Source organism: Myxocyprinus asiaticus, chromosome 7 (assembly GCF_019703515.2).
Source record: "Myxocyprinus asiaticus isolate MX2 ecotype Aquarium Trade chromosome 7, UBuf_Myxa_2, whole genome shotgun sequence".
In the NCBI taxonomy this organism is placed as follows: Eukaryota; Metazoa; Chordata; class Actinopteri; order Cypriniformes; family Catostomidae; genus Myxocyprinus; species Myxocyprinus asiaticus.
The window spans coordinates 53574784-53596934 of NC_059350.1; the positions used below are offsets into that span (position 1 = coordinate 53574784).

Below are 22151 nucleotides of genomic sequence, written 5' to 3' on the forward strand. Positions count from 1 at the left end.
GACTTAATGGAGATATTACTATTTTTATTTATTTATTTTTTTACTGAAGTTCCTCATGAGAAATAAAAAACAGACCCAAATAAGTCAATTGTTGACATACAGTACAGTAATAGCATAGTGTTATGAAAGGAATGTGGATAGACAGGTCTTGGAAAAATTTGTTAAGAAATGTTTGAGCTCATATAGAAATCTCTGACTCTCTTGGCAAATCTGATCACAGTCTGAGATTGAGATTTATTGCCATCTAGGAGAAACAATTGAGATAGTAAAGTCATGCCATGTGGCAGACTGGCGCTGGATCTGAGTATCCTGCCGACCTGTTTGATCTGCCCCACGCGCTGCTCCGCACAACATCCACGAACAGGAAAAGGATCTCTCATATAGCCTCTTCATTTCCTTTTATTTTAATTTCCACTGCTGAAAACAGCCTAGACCTGCTAAAATGGTTCAGATGTTGCCCAGCTTAAATGACCAATTACAACCATCACTGGTTACCAGTATATGGTGTGTTTTGGGCACTTTCATGCTGGTTTTAGCAAGGCTATGTTGGGTAATCTGGGTTAACCAGCTTGGGCTGTATTGTAAAACCAGTTCAGACCATGTTGAATTTTAAGCTCTTTTAAAGTGGTCTAAACTTTTTTTTTGGAAGTCATACTTATGGTGTGATATGCGTACAAGTGGTTTGGTCAAAAAAATAATGCATTAGGCAATTTTGTATTTCTTTCTCTCTCTTTCACTTGTTGACATATATAGGAAGTTTTGATGCTGTACTTCAGATGTGTATTTTTTCATTCTCGTGCTGTCATGGAGAACGATGGAAAATATCGTTTTGTCTTACGGGCCAGTCTCTTTATAAACTGACTAAATGAGTTGTGTTTTCTGGCCATATTGATGGCTGTTCATCAACAGTACAGAAAATCATCTACATTCAGAAGTTCAACTTAAGAGGAACAATATTAATTTGCTTTCACAAAGTTTCTTGAATGAGCATGCTCAACCCCCCCCCCCCCAATTTAGTCTTGTTTTCCAGTAAACAATATCTGCATATTCCTAAAACAAGATACATTAAATTAAAAGGTGAAATTACATGAGATATTTTGTCTTGTTTTCTAAGACATCGAACAAAATTTTTAAACGTTTATGCTAATTAGAAGAAAAAACTATTCGCCAATGGGGTAAGAAAAAAACCCTGATTCAAATGGCAAACAAGTTTATTTTTCTTACCCCACTGGCAAATAGTTTTGTCTTGTTTTATGCAAAAACCACACCAAATTTTGTAAGATTTCTCTGAAAAGAAGACCTAATATCTTATGCCATTTATCTGCCATTTTTTTTTATATTTTTACCAGAAAATAGAGCAAAATGTTTTTTCGCAGTGAAAAGAAAATTGTTGTGGTGTTCATGTGTGCTGAACTCATAAATACGATCATTCCAACATGACTTGAACGCACCATTAATCAATGCACATTATTCCAATGGGAAAAAAAAAAAACATTTTTGTCTTATAATCTTTCATTAAAAAGTCTTATAGTCATATTTGTTAGCCCCTCCCCTCCAACCACCTGGCTTATTTCTGGTATGTAATGTCCACTATTCTCCACCCAATCAATTCCCAATGAATAAAATAAATTCCCGCCCTACATTTTATGATCATCTCATTGAATATCCTGCTTCACAAAGAAATCTGTCATGTTTTGGAATTACAATAGGTTGCGAACGGCATTTCATGTTGACTTTAATCCTGTATGCCTGATCTGTTGTGTGTTAATGTGTACATACAAGGCCTCACTTTCACCAGAGTTGTCGAGATTGAATCTACTCGTGTGTATCCATGAAGTTGGTGCACTGATACACTCAAAACCTCTTCAGGTGGGTCCTTCTCCATAAAAATAGATCCAACAGAGTGAGAGTCTCAGCAAGCAATGACAGTGGAAGTCTAGAAGTATTGATTAGAGTTCCATAAAGCATTAGTAGACTGGAGAGGAGGAAGAGAGTGGATCGGAGGGTTTTGCCATTGATTGCAACATGGCTCATGACAGGAGTCTCTTTGTTCCCTTGAAGACTGTAACTGAGAGTGTTAATCACTGCTTGACAAATGGTTTGTCTGATGTTTTATAGACACAATTATCTGTCTGGTTGCTTAAAGACCTGTTGAAACTGTTGCTGGTTACCAGTAGGTGTGTTGTGGACACATTCATGCTGGTTTTACCAGGGCTACACTGGGCATACTGGTCTACCTGCAACAATAAGCAGCGTAACCAGCTTGTGCCAGTAACAGACCAGCATAGCCACTCTAAAACTAGTTCATCTTGGAATTTAAGCAGGTCTAAACTGGCAGTCATGTAATGACTTCCTTCACTTCTGAAACGACTTTTCTTTAAGGGCTGACGTCACCATGATATTTTTCTTTATCCTGGCTTGATTCTGGTATGTAATGTCCACTTCTTTATGATCCAATCAATTCCTGATGGATAACATCATATCCCAGCCTACATTTTTTGTTTCACTCTGAGATACATCACACTATAGAAGTAAAATGGGTTGTGAATGTTGTAAATGACATCAATAGTTGCTTTTTACTGCCATTTACACACTTTTGACCCTTTCTGAAACTGTATTTTGTTCATTTGTAGACCAAGTGTTAAATGGCAAAACTGCAAACAAACTGAGTCTTGGTCAACACAAAGAAAAATCATTGTTCTTCTTTCCCAATGGAAATGTTCATTGGTTCCTTTATGGAGCTGCTCCATCTGTTCTTTATATCTAGGCCACAGAGTTAGTGCGCGGTCAGTTTAGTCTTTTCCCCCACCAAGAGCACGATGAAACTGCTCAATAAAAAGTCATTAGTCACCCACAAAATCAATTAATAACCAAAAGTCATTTCCAGCCCAGCATCTAATAAGTCTGTACTTTCAATCTTACCTCCACTCAGACGATTATGCGGATGAGGGCCTACCAAATTAGCCAGAAGAACATTCTAGCAAATGGGGATGTATATCCACACAAGGCGACAGCCAAGTAAAACTCCATAGATAAATAAATTAGCAACCGACAAATGGAAGGCTCCTAAATGAGAGAACACTTTGCATCTCCAAGTTGTTAACCACATCGAGAAGTCAGTTGGAGGTCCAGTTGGGGACAGATCCCACTGGGCTTGGTGGTGCTGCGAATGGTCCATTATCAAAGTCTACGAGGGTCTCTGTGGTTTGGCAAAGCAGGCCTGAATGTGTGCCGCACTGTGCCAGTATCGACCATTATATTGGCATTTTGTGTTGCGGTCTCGCAGCTTTGGGGCAGCAGTGGTGGAACAGGGTGGCATGAAGGCGACTACGTACATTTCGACCAACCGCATTGTTCTGCAACGTCGTTCACGATCACTGTCATTGCTTACTTCTTTAAAAAAGTAATAAAATGTTAGAGATGACATCTTACCCTTGTATATAGTCATCTACACACTTTAATTAATTGGACAGTGTAGAAGTGACATGAAAAGTTGTAGAAGGATTAGGGAAACGCCTGAGCCCAAATCGAACTCAGGTCGTCAACACTTGTTGTGCAGGATAAAAAGTTTTTTTCACCAATGTTCTCTTGAATAATTATTGTTTTGCCAAAAGTGATTTCATTATCTTAGGCTCTGTGGGCAGCACTGGCAAATAATCCTTTTCTTTATCAATAATTTTGTCTTGTTTTCCAGTAAAAATATCAAAAGATTCTCAAAACAAGGTCAATTTACTGTACTTGAGAAGCAAAATTGGTATAAAGACTTGCTTTCGAGAATACACTTGAATTAAGTTTGAAGTTGAAATAAATTTTCTTACACCTGTGGCATTTTATATATATGTATATTGTTTTAATCATAAATCTTTGAAGTTACTCAGAAATATAATTTTAAGAATTGTGCATTTCAATATTATAGCAAATTCCATCAAACTGAATTGCGTAATATATTAAAAATTACACAATTTCATTTTATGCAATTTTCTTATAAAATTGAAATGTGTAGTTCTTAAAAATAGGCTTAAATATTTTTTTCACGAGCTGTACTTAAAACAAGTTTACTACCCAATCAATTGGGTAATGAAAAAATAATCGATTCAAGATGTATTTTCTGAAAGCATAAATGAAATAAATTTTCAACTATAAATGAAAGTGCAGACTGTCTTGATTTTATGTGAACATTTTTAAATGATTTCATTTTAACGAATATTCACATGACCAGAGCAATTTAATTCCATTTAACCCTCTGAAAGATGATTTCTGTGTCAAAACTCCATTATTGGAAACAAGTTAAACCTGTCATAGTACACATATACTGCAAAAAATTATTTTGTGGTGAAGTAAATATTGCATAAAAGATTAAGTAGTTTTACATTGAATAAGTAAGCAATAACTGCATTTGTACTCAATTCAAAAATGTTTTTTTTTCATGAAGTTAAGTAGATTTTACTTACCATTAAAATGTTCTGTGCAAAAACTTGCTAAATAAAAATTAAGTAAATCTTCAAGTCATTTTTTTCAGTGTACAACTACCATATTTGTTATATATAATGTTAATGGGTTTATCGTTTATTTATGAATAGGATTACTCTGGTTCATATAAATCATGCTCGTAGAACAAGTAAACATGTAAGCAGTCACAACTGTGTCCAGTAGGAAAACACCTTTTCTTCCAGAACTGCCTGTTAGTAAAAAAAATAAATAAAAAAAAGACAATTTATGTATGTATTGGATCTTTTTTAGCAACTGACCAAAATTTTAATCTGTAGTTTCCAACCAGTTACATTTTGCGATTAAAAACATGTAAGCAAAAATGTAAGGTAAAGCACATACTTTTTTTCTTTCACTAAACATTTTATTTGTTTCATTGGTCTTTCCAACTAGTAAAATAATTGTGCCCACTTATCTGGGGAAATTTGGGGATTAAATGGATTGATATAAATATACTGATCAAGAAATAGCTTTGATTTGATGATCTTGGGAGAGACTCTGTTGACTGATCCTACAAGGAAACATTTTCAGTACTGTTGGGTTGTGGTAGCCCTCCTTGAAACTCATGACATGGGTCTCTGTGGTGGCACTGAGACTCGGGCTACCACACTGGGCAAAGACACATATCAAGAGAAGGGTATAGAGAAAAAAACTAAATATGGAGAAAGTAAGGTGCTACTTCCTCTTCAGCATCTTGCCTCGAGCTGTTAAAGTCAATAGCAGTTGAAGAGTTCCTCAGTGCTGACGACAGCTAAACTGTATGCACGTTTCTAGCACAAACACCTTTGATCGTCTAAGCAGTTACTAGCAACCACAGTCAGACTGACCATTTGTTTCTCTAAACTCCATTATTTTATGAAAAACCCACTTTTCAAGATCCAATCAATTACTGATGGGTAAAATAAAATCAGCCTGATCTAATGAAAATGTTGTGACTGAGGCACTATTTGTGCAAAATGATACACGTATCGTAGCAGTTGAGGTGAAATGTCCACTGTGTGGAGCTAAAAGTGAGTGAAATGTTCTCCCAAACAGATGAGGTTTTTAGGGTTAATGCTCTATCGAGTTATAAATCAACAACACCGACCTCACTACCTTAAACCTTAAACCTAACCGAGAAAAAGCAAATGTGAGATGAAAAAGGTATGCTCTTCAGGACTCATATCCCAGTCCTTTGCATCACAAGTGCTGCAGTATATCAGTTGAACTACCACGCAATTTGATCACAGAAAATATACCTACAGTAAATGGTATATGACGCTGGCTACCACCCCTGGAGTTCGCTAGTTCACTAGTTCACTAGTTCAAATCCCAGGGCATGCTGAGTGACTCCAGCCAGCGTAGAGTCACATGGGGTAACCTCCTCATGGGCGTGGATGCTGCGGTGAAGCCTCCTCACCTGTTATGTCTCTGTGGCAAGCCACAGATGCGTGGGTTGACAGTCTCAGACGCAGAGGTACCTGGGATTCATCCTCCACCACCCAGATTGAGGCGAATCACTATGCGACCACGGGGACTTAAAAGCACACTGGGAATTGGGCATTCCAAATTGGGAAATTAAAATAAATAACTACTCTCTTGACCAACACAAAATAGGTATCATTTGAAAGCTTAGAAGCTCTACTTTCCAATGCATTATGACCAAAATTGAACAAGTGCTTTGAAATTTGTAGAAAAATCAGAAGTGTTTCGTTTTGATAATTTATAAAACTGTACATACTACTGCAATCAGTAAAACATCAAACTCATCAAATAGTCATGTGTCATATGTTGTTGGAAATCTCTCAAAGATTAGAATACAACCAGCCTATTTGTTTTACTCACAGACAAAAATATAGCGAGTAATAGCTAAGTATATGTCTTTGACAATTATGTTGGTGTTGCTTATATGCCACATTTTCACTTATAACTCCACGAAAAATAAACGGAACATAAAATATACATTTTATTCACATAACATTACTTAGAGGAGGTGATTATCTTTCAAACGAGTCCACACCCAAGGTAATCAGATGCATAGATCATTAGATAATCCACATGAAGCACAATGTTACATATGGCCACCAGGAGATGGCGCCAAATACATGACACAGACTCAATGATGACTCAAATAACACAGAATGAAACTCTTTCTGAGAAATCTCATTACTAAAATCATGTCTGCATGCTATGCAAACCTTTAGTTATTGTTGTGTTTGCATGTGTAATTAGTTCTTATGTACAATTATTATGTTTTATTTGTTTGGAGAGGCTTTTGGACACTTGGAGACATTTTTGGACACTATGATAAATTATTTTTGTAATGCTATAACTTTTGATTGCTTTTTTGTATCAACACAAGAATGTTCTCAGATACAGTTGACATGATTGGGAACAAAATGCAAGCAGTTTTTCTGAGCCACCTTATTTACACCCAGAGATATATAATGTAAAATCAGAAAAATAAGAGAAAAACAAATGTCAGCAGTTTCTTCGGCTGAGAGTCTCAGAATGTACCATAATCTATATCATTAAAATTTTTTAAAAGTTTTCTTTAAAATGATACCAAACACTTGACCCTCCTTGCTTTTTTTTTTTTTTCAAGTTATAAGCCTTTAATTTTGTGTATGCCACTGAAACAGGAAATATTTCAAAACACCTTCAGAGCTTAAAGGGTTAAAACCATTCATGCACTATAGTAAAAGTGTTTAGATGTCATAAGATAGCATTGTTTGAGGAACAGGGTGTTTATGAACTGATAATCTGCCGTTTTACTCGTGATCTGTGTGAAAGTGAATAAAAGTCATTGTTGTTGTAGTGCCTCTAGTGTTCATTTCACCAGCAACTGCTGCGATACGTACAACTAGCAATGTAAATTTATCGTTTGCAATAATGTAGGTATATCAACGTGATTCTGTGAGACCAGTTAAATCAAATTCCCATCTTGAATATCCTGTTATACTGAGTTATGTCAGATTGTGACGTAAAATGTGTTGCGGATGTCCTTTCATGTTGACTTTAATCACAGGGACACATCTTCTCTGACGTGTGTTTATAAATGCAGAGTCCAGTCATCTGGCAGGAGTGTGTGATCTTTTGTTGTGTGTTTGAGGTCTGAGCTTTAAGTCAATGTCTAAAGAGCCATCTGCCTCACTGACCACAGCTCATCCTACCTAAACCGCCAGTGCAGACCAGGCCAAGAATCCGCCTCAAACAAAGCTGTGCTGTTTGCCATTGTGTCACTGCGGTACATTTTTACATAATCACAGTCTGTCCACAACACAACAACCTCACAGAGGTGACAAAGTCTGGGTTGTCCGTCTTTGAGCTCACAGTTTGTTGGTGAGTCCTAGGTGTATTATGTGTAAAATGTATTAATTTCAACTTCAAAGGACGTAAACAAGGAAGTCATGTTTGCTTTGAAGACTGGATAGATAGACAAGGAAATGCATGGAGAAGTTTTTAATTAGAGACTGTATGTTGCACTGAACAATAGCGCTTTAAGTCGTGTCTGCGTGGTTCATTTTGAGACAGATGTCACATGAGTAAATGCATTTCTGAACTATGAGTAAGAATGTTCACAAGTGGAGCATCTAAAGAATATGTTGTCTATTATTAGATGCAGTGTTGGCCAAAAAGCATTTTTGAGTTAAGTCCAGTAATAAAACACAGGTAACACAATCAATCTTTTAATCATGCATTAGTTGTACAGTATAGCTGTTGTACTGAAATGTCCTGGACCACATGCTTTTGCCCCACAGATTTATTTAAGGCATGCATGCATATATGCATTTTAAGATGGAATCAGTGCTATAATCTATGTGGAATGATGGCTTTCGGAATTACGCCATTATTGATGATTTTATTTACCATAAAGCAACAAAGAAAATTTGACTCATTTAATTTTCCCTAAAATTACAATGAGTTTAGGGTTCCAGTAATACACCCACATCCCAGCAATATTGATGTTTATAATTTAGCGGATTCCAGTAAAACTGCTTCAAAAATAGATTTTACTTGCGCACACTGACTTCATATTTCAATATCTAACAAAATGCATCATGCAATTATTTTCAAATACTGTGCTATTAACCTTGAATTCAGTCCAAGATGCTTTGTCTCTTTCCAGCTACTTTATGCTCAATGAAAAGCAAATATAATGACTTTTACAAGACATTATTTAATTAAGTATTCTGCAAAACTGAATAAATTGAAGTCCAAAGAGATATGTTTTGGACTCAAGTGCAGATCTTCAGAATCAGGCCGTAATGGTGGCAGTCAAAGCCAGAGATGAGCTGCAGCCTTGGGCGCAGGAAAACGAGGATGTGGGAGTGTTGAGAGCCAGAGATGCGTTAGGAAATGAGAAGCAGCAGTTGAATGATAACAGAAACGGCTAGGGACGTGGGCCATAATGAAAGATGAGGCTTAAAGGAATAGTTTGCCCATAAATGCAAGTTCTATGATCATATCCTCACCTTCATAACACTAATAACCGTTTGACAAAGGCTGATATGGTCATGAGTAAGAAAATGTCCACTTTAAATGTCTTAAATAGTACATATGCTGAACAGATTAAATTATAAAAGCGTTTTTCTGGTAAGGTTCCAGTAATCACAATAGTTACAATGGAGCTGCCTTTTTGAACTTTTCAGTTGTGTATTTTCAACTGGTGCTAAATAGTCACTTGCGAACAGTAGTTGCGTATGCCTGAGAAGGTAACAATCGAAACATTATGTTGCTTCTTTCATTAGGATCGGTATCTACAAAACACAAATATACTCACTGAGCACTTTATTAGGAACACTATGGTCTTAATAAAGTGCCCAACGTTGTCTTCTGCTGTTGTCGCCCATCTGCCTCAAGGTTTGACTTGTACATTCTGAGATGCTATTATGCTCACTACAATTGTACAGAGTGGTTACCCGAGTTACCACAGCCTTTCTGTCAGCTCAAACCAGTCTGGCCATTCTCTGTTGACCTCTCTCATCCTACAAGGCGTTTCCGTCCGCAGAACTGCCGCTTACTGGATGTTTTTGGTTTTTGGCACCAAAAACAAGAGACTGTTGTGTGTGAAAATCCCAGGAGATCAGCAAAAATACTCAAACCAGCCCACCTGGCACCAACAATCATGCCATGGTCACATTTTTTCCCCATTCTGATGGTTGATGTGAATATTAACTGAAGCTCCTGACCCATATCTGCATGATTTTATACATTACACTGCTGCCACACGATTGGCTGATTAGATAATAGCATGAATAAGTAGGCGTACAGGTGTTTCTAATAAAGTGCTCAGTGAGTGTACGTCAGTATTATTTTATTATAGATTTACATGTCACAAACATTTTCTTTGTTTGAAAGGTATTTAAAGGTACACTATGTAACTTTTGGCCATCTTGCGGTTGAAGCATAAAACTGCAGGTTACTTGCGGAGGAACATTGTTTTGGAAATTGCATGAGTTGGGCTTCGCCTCTGCACATATGCGGGGATGAATCTGATGGTTTGAGGAGTAACCATGGTTACAGGTGATCATCTTATCAGAGTGAATGTCACTAACGACAACTAAACTCGCCCCCTCCCCTAAAAAAATTAATAAATAAATAACGAAAGGAAGAGAAAGACGGATATCTGAAAATATGTCTTATGTGCAGGTAAGTATCATCTTCCGCTGTTGTTTACTTATTGAAAACAGTTTTTTTTTTTTTTTTTTTTTTGGGGGGGGGGGGGGGGATTTTTCCCCTTTTTCTCCCAATTTGGAATGCCCAATTCCCAATGCGCTCTAAGTCCTCGTGGTGACATAGTGATTCGCCTCAGTCCGGGTGGCGGAGGACGAATCCCAGTTGCCTCCGCGTCTGAGACAGTCAACCCACGCATCTTATCACGTGGCTTGTTGAGCGCGTTGCCACGGAGACATAGCGCATATGGAGGCTTCACGCCATCCACCGCAGCAACCACGCTCAATTCACCATGCGCCCCACCGAGAACAAACCACATTATAGCGACCACGAGGAGGTTACCCCATGTGACTCTACCCTCCCTAGCAACCGGGCCAATTTGGTTGCTTTCGAGACCTGGCTGGAGTCACTCAGCACGCCCTGGGATTCGAACTAGTGAACTAGCGAACTCCAGGGGTGGTAGAAAACAGTTGTTTTAAAATAAATAGCATTACAAAAGTTAGTAAATGTATTACTTACATTTAAAGTACATGCATTTAATTACATCTGTAGTTACACTGGTAACCTTACCCCTAACCCAAACCTTACCCTAACCCCTAAGCCTTAGCCTAACCCCTAAACCTAACCCTGCCCGTACCTCAACCTCATTAGCAGCAAATGTGAACCTTGTGAGTATTTTGCAGAACAACGTGTAGTTACACAATAAGTACATTGTATTGTATATATTATAATGTTAGTACATAGTAGTTAAAGACACCTAGTATAAAGTGGGACCATGTTTTCTTATATAAAAATGTAACTCTTCACCTTTAAGACAGCTGACCTGTGGCTAACTGTGCTAATGTCCTCAAATCACAATTTGGGTTGCGTGAAACAAACTACAACAGATTGCTCTTCGAAAATTACCTGTAGAAGTTCCCTTAAAAATGTTGACCACCCTGAAAGTCATTTTATAATTTGCACATACAAATATGCATGTGAAGTAGTGTGTGTGTGTGTGTGTGTGTGTCTGTGTTAGCTTCAGTTCGGCGAAGTCTACTCATCCATTCAGTCTGCACTAAATAGTGCCCGAGGCAGATCTCGAGTCGTCTCTCATCCCCCTCCCACACACTGCTTCAGGCAGCGGCAGGCCAAACCAGGCAGAAGAATCACATATAAACACACACCTAAACATCAAACTCTTACAGGAAACTAAAAACGTCCAAACGCCACCAAAGATGTGACTGTATCGTCATGGTATTGACATCGTCACCGAAAGAGCAAGGGTTGAAGTTTGAAGCCTCTTGAAACGATCTTGCGCAAAGTTTTCTTTGCTAATGTCCGTTGATACCTGGAACAGAGAAATGGTCAAGTGTAGTAAATATCTTGACTTCTCTGACAGCATAAACCTATGCAAAATTGTCGAAAGACTGAAAAATTCATTATTATATTTCTGTGTCTACCTCTTTCTTTCTTTCGTCTCATTGTCCACCATCACACCCTCATCCTGTTTGTCAGAAAATCAATCAGTCATTTCACGGGAAGTGCTCATCATGAGTCTCAGATTTCATAATTATTTCATTGTAAACTCACGACCCTCCAGCCTGGACCAAAATACACTAGTACAATCCTAGTCCATACTGAACCCTGATGTCTGGATCTGTGTCGGTGAACTCTGTGTCGATTCTGTTTACGGTTACACTTTTAACGTTTACGATAGTCCATCACTTATGCTGTTTTTTAAAGTTATGTTAGAATGATTATATTTATAAGATGAGTCATAGTTAAGATTAAAGTTCTGTAACTATGTAAGTGCTTAATTTAGTTGCATCACCAGTTCATAAGGCAAGACTTGGCTAGTAAGCTTTCCGTAAAGTAAAGTTTTGAAAAACCATGAATTTAAGTGTTATCTTTTTATGGCTGATGTTCATATTTTTTTTCGTCTCACGTAACTATCAACAGAAATAAATTAATTTCCATTAAAAAATTTTTTTTTAAATAATAATAATAACAAAAAAAAATAAAATAAAAAATACATTAAAATATATATATATATATATATATATATATATATATATATATATATATATATATATATATATATATATGATAAGTAGTATATTTAAATAGGTAAATAAATAATAATATGACATTAATTATTAATAACTCTATCTAAAATTAATAATAAGGCAATAATAAATAGACCCACTTTATATTAGGTGTCTTTAACTACTGTGTACATAAGCATTTGATACAATGTACTTATTATGTACATACGAGTTGTTGCATTGTACTTACATTTAAAGTACATGCATTTAATTACATCTGTAGTTACACTGGTAATCTTACCCCTAACTCTAAACCTAACCCCTAACCCTTAGCCTAACCCCTAAACATAACCCTACCCATACCTCAACCTCATTAGCAGCAAATGTGAATCTTGTGAGTATTTTGCAGAACAATGTGGTTACACAATAAATGCATTGTATTGTATGTATTATAATGTTAGTACATAGTAGACACCTAGTATAAAGTGTGACCTATAAATAAATAATAAGAGGCAATACATAAATAATAATATAACACACTGGAAATTTTTACATTTATTCATTTTAGTATCCTATACTGTTTATATGTGTTTAAACATGGCATGTCAGCTACACCAGGTGACGCACACACGAAAGTGGAACGTTATATTGATTTCATGCTGAAGAGCTGATAAAAGTCTGTTTTTTACATAAAGTTCTCTCTCGTAAATGTAAACAAATGTAAACGTCAGCATCATCATACTATATACAGTATGTCTAAAGGATTGAAGTCTGTCACACAAAACAATTCCATTTTTATTCTGGTCGGAGGCTTCCATAAACATTTAGTTTATATGTAGGATTATGTTTCACCTTAGTTTAATGGTGTAACGTGCAAATATTTCAGTAGTGCATAAATTGTAACATAGTGCCCATTAACACTATAACTAGTCTAAGTTGTAACTTATGCGTGGCTGGTGCAATCGGCCCCTGGTCTCTACATTTTGTTGTACTAACCCTAAAAAGCTTCCTTTTTTTGTCGTTAAGTGAAAATGACAAAACAAAAACGAAATTAGCCAACCTTTTCCGACTAGAAACGCACATCATATAACTTCTGATTAAATTTTTTAACAATAATAAACCAGGATAACACTTTATTTTAAGGGTCAGCAATAATGCACTAGTTAAGCATGAATAAGACAGTAATTAACAATTAATTAACGCTATCTTAGCCATAATTGACAACTTAATAAATGTTTAATTTTTGTATAGAAAGTAATGCAATTAATGCTCAATATCCAATTAACTGAATACATAATACGGCTATGTTATCCATAACTTACAACTCATTAAACATCTTATTTTGTTGAAGAAAGTGATGTAATTAATGCTCTGTTTTAGATATCATAAATCAAGTTTACTAAACAATATTAAGCCAGTAATTGAAGCTAATTAGATTTGGCTTTTCAAACATTTTACTACTGATACATTTAAAAAAAAATTGAATAAAGATTATTGACCCCCTGTTGTAAAGTGAACATTTTACTTATTAAAGTTATTCGTTTGTTTTGTATTTATAAGTTTGTATTCAATTTATATAAATATATTAAAACAACTCAGTTGTTACTAAGTCTAATACACTTGCTAAAATCTTGGAGCAACTTTACCCCTGGTTTTAAAGTGAAAGTTTAACATACTCAAGTTATTAGGATACCTTATTATTAGGTTACTAGGTTAGGTTATTAGGTTACCAAATTGTTCGGTACCACTTATTAGGTGGTGTTTTAAGTTTACTTAAAACTAGAATAGGTGGTCAAGTTGTCTTTAACAGAAGGTTTTAGTAAGCCAGAACTAATTAGCCTTAATTACTGGCTAACTTGAAGTATAATTTCTTAAATGGAGCATTAATTACTATACTTTCTACACAAAAATAAGATGTTTAATAAGTTGTAAATCATGGCTAAGATAGCCGTACACTACATTCAGGTAATTATTAAATACATTAAAATTAATGCTTAACTAGTGCATTATTGTGGACCCTTAAAATAAAGTGTTACCGGATAATTGCTATTTTACAACGGCTTTGAATGTGGCAAATGTGGAACGTAGGTCTTTATTCTTAAACATTTTGCACAAAGATTTAGAGATTAATGTAGTAATTTCTGAACATATTTTTGCTGTCATCAACAACAAAACCTCACAAGGATACCTTTGATGTTACGAGCGTTGCCATAGAAACAAATATTAGAATCTCCAAATTGTCATCTCGTAACTACAGTCAGGGGCGTCGATTCCAGGGGGGATGGGGGGGAGGTAACCCCCCTAATAATCAAAACATGTGAGTACAACCCCCCCCATTATTTATTGCATGATCAATGGAAATATGTAAACGCTTCACGCTGCAACCCCCCCAATGTTCAAGCCTACAAATCTACGCCCTTGACTACAGTAATTCTGATAGGAAGTGACCACAGCATATGTATTTATATACTGCCCTTATATATCACTTGAAATGCATAAGTCAGTTATTATAATACATCATTTAATGATTAACATGGCACCTTTCCTAATAACCTTTGTACTTCTTATCGGAGGGAATGAAGGTTCATTTAATATGTGTGTGTAACGCATCAGTCGTATCTCTCGTTACAGTATATGAGGCCTTTGGGAGCTGTGAAGAGTAGATTGAAACTCACAGCGGGATCGTTCCACGCGCTGTTGTTTCCTCTTAAAGGGGCAGAACGGACCCTCTGAAAACCCTCTGTGTGTGATGATAGCATTTTATCTTAAAGCTACAGCGCAGACATAAACACGATGCATTTATCCACTTTAAAATTGTGTCTCTTCATCCGTTTTTTCATTCTGTCTATCTGCGTCTCTGTTATCCACCTCTTTTCTGTTTGTCTCTCTGTTCTCGTCTGTAAAGGCTGGTTAGTTAAGGAAGAGAGAGGGAAAATATCTCGGCTTTCGGCTTCTTTAATAATTCATGTTGCTGTATTGTGTGGATGCCGTTAACTGCTGCTTAAAAGTAATTAATTGATTTTCTGACATATCGTTTAGCAGCACAGCCAAAAGATAGAGCAAAGCACTCTGCACTGTCCTCACACACATACACACACACACACACATGCTGGTCTTTGCTGGTCTCCTAACATGGTCAGGCTGGTTTCAGAGCAGTTTTGGGAAACCAGTTAAAGACCAATTTGTCCTGCAAGAGACCATATTAAACCAGCAAAGACCAGCTAACCAGTAATTGTTGGTTTAATTAGTTTTTTTAAACAGGGTTTTTCTAGACAACATTTTAAGGCATCATAGCCACTTAATGCTTGATGCTACCTTTTAAGATACCTTGTTCTGGCCAACTTCTGAGGCAGCATCACATGTGTCCTTGTGGAGAAGGCAGTACCATAATGCACTGTGATGACCTTGTTTAATAAAATCCATCTAAGATAACGAACGAGTCGAAATAAATGTTAGTTATAAACATATTTACATTTTATTCAATTCTAAAAGGTAACTCATAAATCATAGAAATGAACTATTTTACCCAATATCTGTGTGATATAGAGGTGTTTCTTCAAATTGATTTGGGTTGATTTTTATTCAAACAAATAGGTTTCAGCCTTTTTATTTTTGTTATATGAAGGTCACATTAAAACAGACTTTTGTACCAGGCTGTCATTATTTATTTTTGGCACTTTTTAAATGTCTTTTGTGTTTAGATTTGACTGTTTTAGCCTTGTCTCAAACTTTCAATAAAATTACAATTATTACATGTTTAAAAATATGATCATCTAAACAGAGAGTGAAATAAACAGAAACCATTTCAATATTATTATTATTATTATTTTTAAGTTATGACATTTCCACCACACCAAACAATTTTGCTCCTAATAAAGTTTTGTCAAAAGTTAGTGTACTTGTTAACCAAGTGGACAAATGTGTTAGTGAAGAGCATGCTTGAGATGAAATATGAGACAAAACTAAGAAAAATCAAAGGGAAATATCACTTGTGAGCAGAATATTTTTACTGGCCGTAATTTCCAATTAAGCTACAAAAAGTGTGAAAATATTATTTAATTGTGTGTATTTACGATACATAAAATGTTAGCTATGAAATTAACCTCAGCAAGACAAAGTCGCCTGTTTTGTTTAAAAAATGTTAAATATGTCATTTCCATCAGCTGGAAGTGATGCTGTGGTGGGAATTTTCATGACAAAAATGACATAAATCTCATGTGATGCATGTACATACACTGTTGGATATTAAATAAACCAAGTAGACAAATTAAATAAACTAGTGAGAGTGTTAAAAATATTTAAAATGAGTTTTAAAAGTGCCCAAAGTTGAAGAAACACCCTTAATATATATATATATATATATATATATATATATATATATATATATATATATATATACTGTATATGGGTATTTCTTCAACTTCGGGCACTATTGGCGCGTTATACTGGCAACATGTTTACGTCAAACTCTATTGAAATGATTGTAAGTCGAATCTATTTGTGTGCTATTTTTTAACCATGTGGAGTTGCTGCCTATGCACATCATTCTAAATCATTCACTTATGAGGTTCCATTTTGCTTTGGATGTGGCCTTAAAATGTAGACAGCAATGCAGCTCACTAGGAGCAGAGCTACAGAGCACCATTCTAAAGGCACAAATAATGACACACATTGAGTATTTTACAGTCTAATTCTCTTACATATTACTATATCTATTTGTGAAGATTAAGACACTCAAGACACAGATGTCCTCTGGACAAGGACCGAAATAAGGCCACACACACGGGTTTTAAGCAGCTGTATTGACATCACTGTTGATCAGAGCATTCCTGTATGCTGATACACTAGTTTTGATGTCACTCTAGTATAAAGCGTTCAGTTGCCCATGTCTGTCTAATATGAATGCCACTGAGTAGCTGATTCTTTGCCAGTGAACACCTGTCTGTCTCTATTCAAGATAATTTTAAGACAAGACATTTGAAACGATATTCAAAACAGTCTGAACTTCAGAAGACACTAGAATGTTGTCAGGATGTTTAAGAAAAACTAGAAGGATCATAAAGTGGAAGTAATAGATAGATAGATGGATGGATGGATGGACAGATGGAGGGATGGATTGATGGATTAGATGGATGGATGGATGGATGGAATAGATGGATGGATGGATGGATGGATGGATGGATGGATTGGATGGATGGATGGATGATGGAATAAATAGATGGATGTAATGGATGGATGGATGGATGGATGGACAGACAGACAGACAGACAGAGAGACAGGTGGATGGATTGGATGGATGGATGGATGGATGATGGATAGATGGAGGTATGGATGGATTAGATGGATGGACAGATGGAGAGATGGATGGATGGATGGATGAATGGATGCATGGATGGATGGATGATGGATGGAAGGATGGATTTTACAGATGGATGGACGTACGGATGGATGGAAGTATGGACGGATGGATGGATGGATGGATGGATGGATGGATGGATGTCTGGATGGATGGATGGATGGATGGATGTCTGGATGGATGGGTGGGTGGATGGTTTAATGGATGGATGGATGGAATAAATGGATAGAGGGATTGATTGATTGATGGAAGGATTATAAGGATGGATGAATGGATTAGATGGATGATGGATGGATGGATTAATGGTTGAATGGATGGATGGATTAATGGTTGAATGGATGGATGATGGATGGATGGACGGACAGACAGACAGACAGACAGACAGACAGACAGACAGACAGACAGAGAGATAGACGGATGGATGGATGGATGGATGGATTGGTGGATGGATGGATGGATGGACGGACAGACAGACAGACAGACAGACAGAGAGACAGACGGATGGATGGATGGATGGATGGATGGATTGGTGGATGGATAGACAGACAGATGGATGGATGGATGGATAGATGGTTTAGATGGATGGATGGATAGATGGATTTACAGTCAGAAATTGTGTCCTTGGTGTATAGGAGTTTTGAAAAAACCCTAAACCATGTTTGTAGAACTCAGTGCCATAAAACTAATGACATAGTACACATGGATCCAAGTTGTTAATATATATTAACAATAATATATACTACTTTTATACTGTCCGTTCTCCCACCACCACACTTGTTAATATATATAAAGTTTTTAATAATCTATTAACAAGTAAGTTAAAGAAATTGTGAATGGCTTACAGTAAATATATGTATTGATGTATATTCACTCTTTACATGAGCTCTTGGTTTGTTTGCTCAATCTAAATGGCCACTGGTTTTGGCAGCATTGATTGTCGGGCCCCAGGAAGCGATTATTGATCCTTTGTGCCCAGCAGTCTTGGCCCGGGGTGGCCTGTCTCTGGGGGCCCATAGGGGCCAGACTGCCTCCAGGCAGTGGGGAAAACGACATCTATACTGCAAAAAATCACTTTCTTACTGAGTATTTTTGTCTTTAAAATAAATAAATTAATAATAAATTAAATCTTCTTTTCAGAGGAATCTAACAAAATTTGGTGGAGTTTTTGCTAAAAACAAGAAAAAATTTTGCCAATGTGGTAAGAAAATAAACTTGTTTAGCCTTGAATCAAGTTTTTTTTTTTTTTTTGTACCCCACTGGCAAAACTTTTTTCTTCTTATACGCATAAACCCCACCAAATTTTGTTAGATTTCTCTGAAAACAAGACAACATATCTCATCCCATTTTGCTTCTCAAGCAAATTTGTCTTGTTTTAAGAATGTTTAGAAATTTTTACAGGAAAACATGACAAAAATGCAGATTTTTGTGCTGAAAACAAATCTGTATCTTTTTTAAAAAATTGCAGTGTAAATTACTTTTTCTTTTCTTTTTTGAGTATTCGACAGAGACAGGCAACTATGTGGTCAGCGTTTGAAATAATCCTGTATCTCTTCACATTCACATGGTATCAGTGGTGATTTAACCAGCTAAACATACCCCAGTCGTGATGTTACAAACATCATGGCTTACTGTGGTCTACCAACCTTTTCCTGCAACCCACCCAGACAACTAAAGTCCTCCAAAACCCTTTGAAACTTGAGCTGTGGTCTAAATTGTGTCTATGCCAGTATAGTTGTGATACATCTGATGCCAGCTTTCATATAAAGACCAAAATAGCATCTCCACATGGGCACCTTCACCAACCATTGTGGTCACAGACAACCCAACCATTTCCCTGACTTCAAAACCTAGTGAGCTAACTTGCTCTGCACTACCTACATTGGTGGCTACCTACTAAGTCAGCATTCTTACTGAGATTTGGAGCATTTTACAAAGGTAACAACTCTGCGTGCCACACAATTAGTGCATGAGAGACAACAGTCTGGTTCCAGAAGCAAAAATACCATTCATTTTCTCCATAGGGGAATTGATTTTGTAACAATAACTTTAAACCGTTAAAGACAGAACTACTGTGAGGTTGTTAATAGATGGTATATGCTTCTAATGAAGCCATCAGTCCACGTTATTTCAACTTCATTTATAAATAACAACAACAAAAAAACATGTTTAATAGCGGAATTCCTGGTGAAGAACTACATTACCCGTAATCCTGAAGAGAGATCCACCAATCAGAGAATTGTGGGAAACAAGATTTTATTTGATTATGTCATTCGCAGTGCTTCATGGGATTGTAGTTCAATCCCTCATTAAAGATGTTAAGTACACAGTCTTGTGCCTTTGTCTTTTTAGCCGATGTTTGTTTTGGTTCATGGCTTAGAACGCTTATATGAAGACTTCAATGAAATACGAATGGAAATAATTAATGGGCACCAAAAAAGTGGGCATGCACTGTTAGGCTTAATTGGTTCCAATATAGTCTGACGTTAGCATGTTGCTAAGCTAACAACTTGATATTCTAATGAACCAAAAGTTCAAAGCAAATAGTCCATTTTTATTTTTGATTGTATTAATTTTTCAAAGATACTTTTCAGAATTGAATAAAATACATGCATATTCCGAAAACCCTGTTCACCATCTCCAAAATACCATGTTTGAGGGCCCACTGGCTTGTATTTTGTACTTTGAAGTAGAATTTCTGAAAAATATGGCAACACAAAATGGCATTTACTGAAGCTCCTTAAGTCAACATGAAATCAAAGGTGACAAAATGTTCCTGGTTATTTCAAATAAGAACCTGGTCCAGCAGTTGTTAAAAGAAACCCTTAAACCTAAAGCTAATTTACTCTTTACGTTATTAAACTTATTATTATTTAATTTTATTTATTTTTTTATTTTATTTTTTGAGAACTTTTTTATGTGCTGTAGTTCTTAAGAAAACTATAAAAGTACTGCTGCTTCAGAGAACCCAGGAGGGCTTCATTGTGTTTTTGAGGACCTCCTCAGATGATATCTAGAACCAATATAATGATATGAAGAGCATCACATTAATCCCCAAGAACCATAGGGCAACTCAAGGACCTTTAAAGAACCTTCATCTCTGCGTACTTCACCTGCTCTCTCATGCTAAATTTGCATCGGGCTTCTCTGTGACCTCCATTTTTACTGCATGAAGAAAAAATACATGGAGAGAGCAAGAGACAGGGAAAAATAAATTGCTAAAAGAAATTAGCAGGTTAGAAGTGCCCCGGGGCAAAGAGATGGGTCAGTCTCCTGAGGCTATGGTTAGTGATGGGATATATTAGTCATGACTGTATGTCAACTTCCTCTCCGTCACTTTTCTTAATCTGTATTTTTCTGGAATATAAAGTGTGGTGGTGGGAGAACGGCCGGTATAAAGGTAGAAAAGAGTTCGAGAGAATCCATATTTCTCAGTTGCGAATCTCGGATTACATTCACCCCCGCCAGAACAAGTCAAAATGAATTCGGTCCCCTACAAAGCGTCTGGACCGCTCTCGTGGGCCATGTACTTCATTAGGAAGGGTCGAAACAACGGCATGTTTTACGGTAAAGCCAAAACCGTCCTTGTTTGTCACCTGTAAATGTTTTGTTATCATTTATGTCAACACTGATTACGTCACCTATTGATTTATATCTGTCCACTTTTTTAGTTTCTTGTTTTTACTTTCCCTCGCTTTAAAATGTGAAACAGGAACATGCACCTTTGTAGTGTGTATGTGCGGATTAGTTGTATTTTCAGGACAGATTTGTTCCTAGAAGTGAACTAAATCTGACATGTGCTCATTTTAATATAAAGAGATTTATGGTATTTATGGCATGTGCTGGTTTGTATATTTCGTTGCTTGCTTGAGATATTGTGCTGTCGATTTCATGGGTACGTAACATTTAACTTGTGGAAATGTTTAATGAAACCCAAATGTTCGTTTGTGGTAATTTGTAGGCCTATTAATGTGAGTTCCATGAAGAAGAAAATATTTTTATTATCTATTTCTTTGTTTAAATCAAACACTTTTTACTGGTTTCTATTTTCTCAGTAGAACCAGGGTACAAATAGTTGGGTTTAATGCCTGGTTTTATTCGGTGTGTGATCCTCTATGATCACATATTCCTAATCTTGTGCTGCTTGTCAATATAGTCGACTACAAGCGCCATTGATTGCTTAACTTTCACATATCGGATTACTCTAATTCAGTATAACACAAGAGCAGATCCTGTACATTCAAGCTCTGCGGTGCCTGCATGCTAGAAAATCATTTATGATTGGTGTGCATTTTATATTATTTTCACTACGATTGATCTTTGGTGTCAGATTCAGCCAGTATCTCTGTGTTATTTGGTTGGTTTGGCTACATTCAAGCAAAATAGTTATTTAAAACTCAACTATATTGCCTTAATTTTAATATCACGGCAATTAAAATGATCATTAATATCAATAATAATTAATACCAGTGAAAATGAAAAATATATTTTGTGGTAAAGTAAATATAGCAGAAAATACTGAGTACTTTTTACATTGAATAACTCAGTTTAAGCATGAACTTGAAAATATTAATTCCACATTTGTACTCAATTCAAACATGTAAAAATTAATGCTATAGCCTGTAAGT

The 22151-nt window shown here is 36.2% G+C and overlaps 1 protein-coding gene and 1 long non-coding RNA gene across 5 annotated transcripts in view; one reads left to right on the forward strand and one right to left on the reverse strand.

Moving 5' to 3' along the window:
- The window catches only part of LOC127443368 (runt-related transcription factor 1-like), an 83056-nt gene that overhangs the window by 23097 nt on the left and 37808 nt on the right, over positions 1 to 22151 (forward strand). The gene's annotated exons all lie outside the window — the stretch shown is intronic.
- The window catches only part of LOC127443371 (uncharacterized), a 15839-nt gene continuing 3908 nt past the window's right edge, over positions 10221 to 22151 (reverse strand). Inside the window, exons 2-3 of one of the 2 annotated variants that reach the window (XR_007897658.1) lie at positions 11586 to 11629; positions 10221 to 11473 (exon numbers count right to left, since the gene is read on the reverse strand). This is a non-coding gene — a long non-coding RNA (uncharacterized LOC127443371). Of the gene's footprint in view, positions 11630 to 15485; positions 15594 to 22151 lie in introns of both variants that reach the window. The other variant, XR_007897659.1, reaches the window with a different exon arrangement.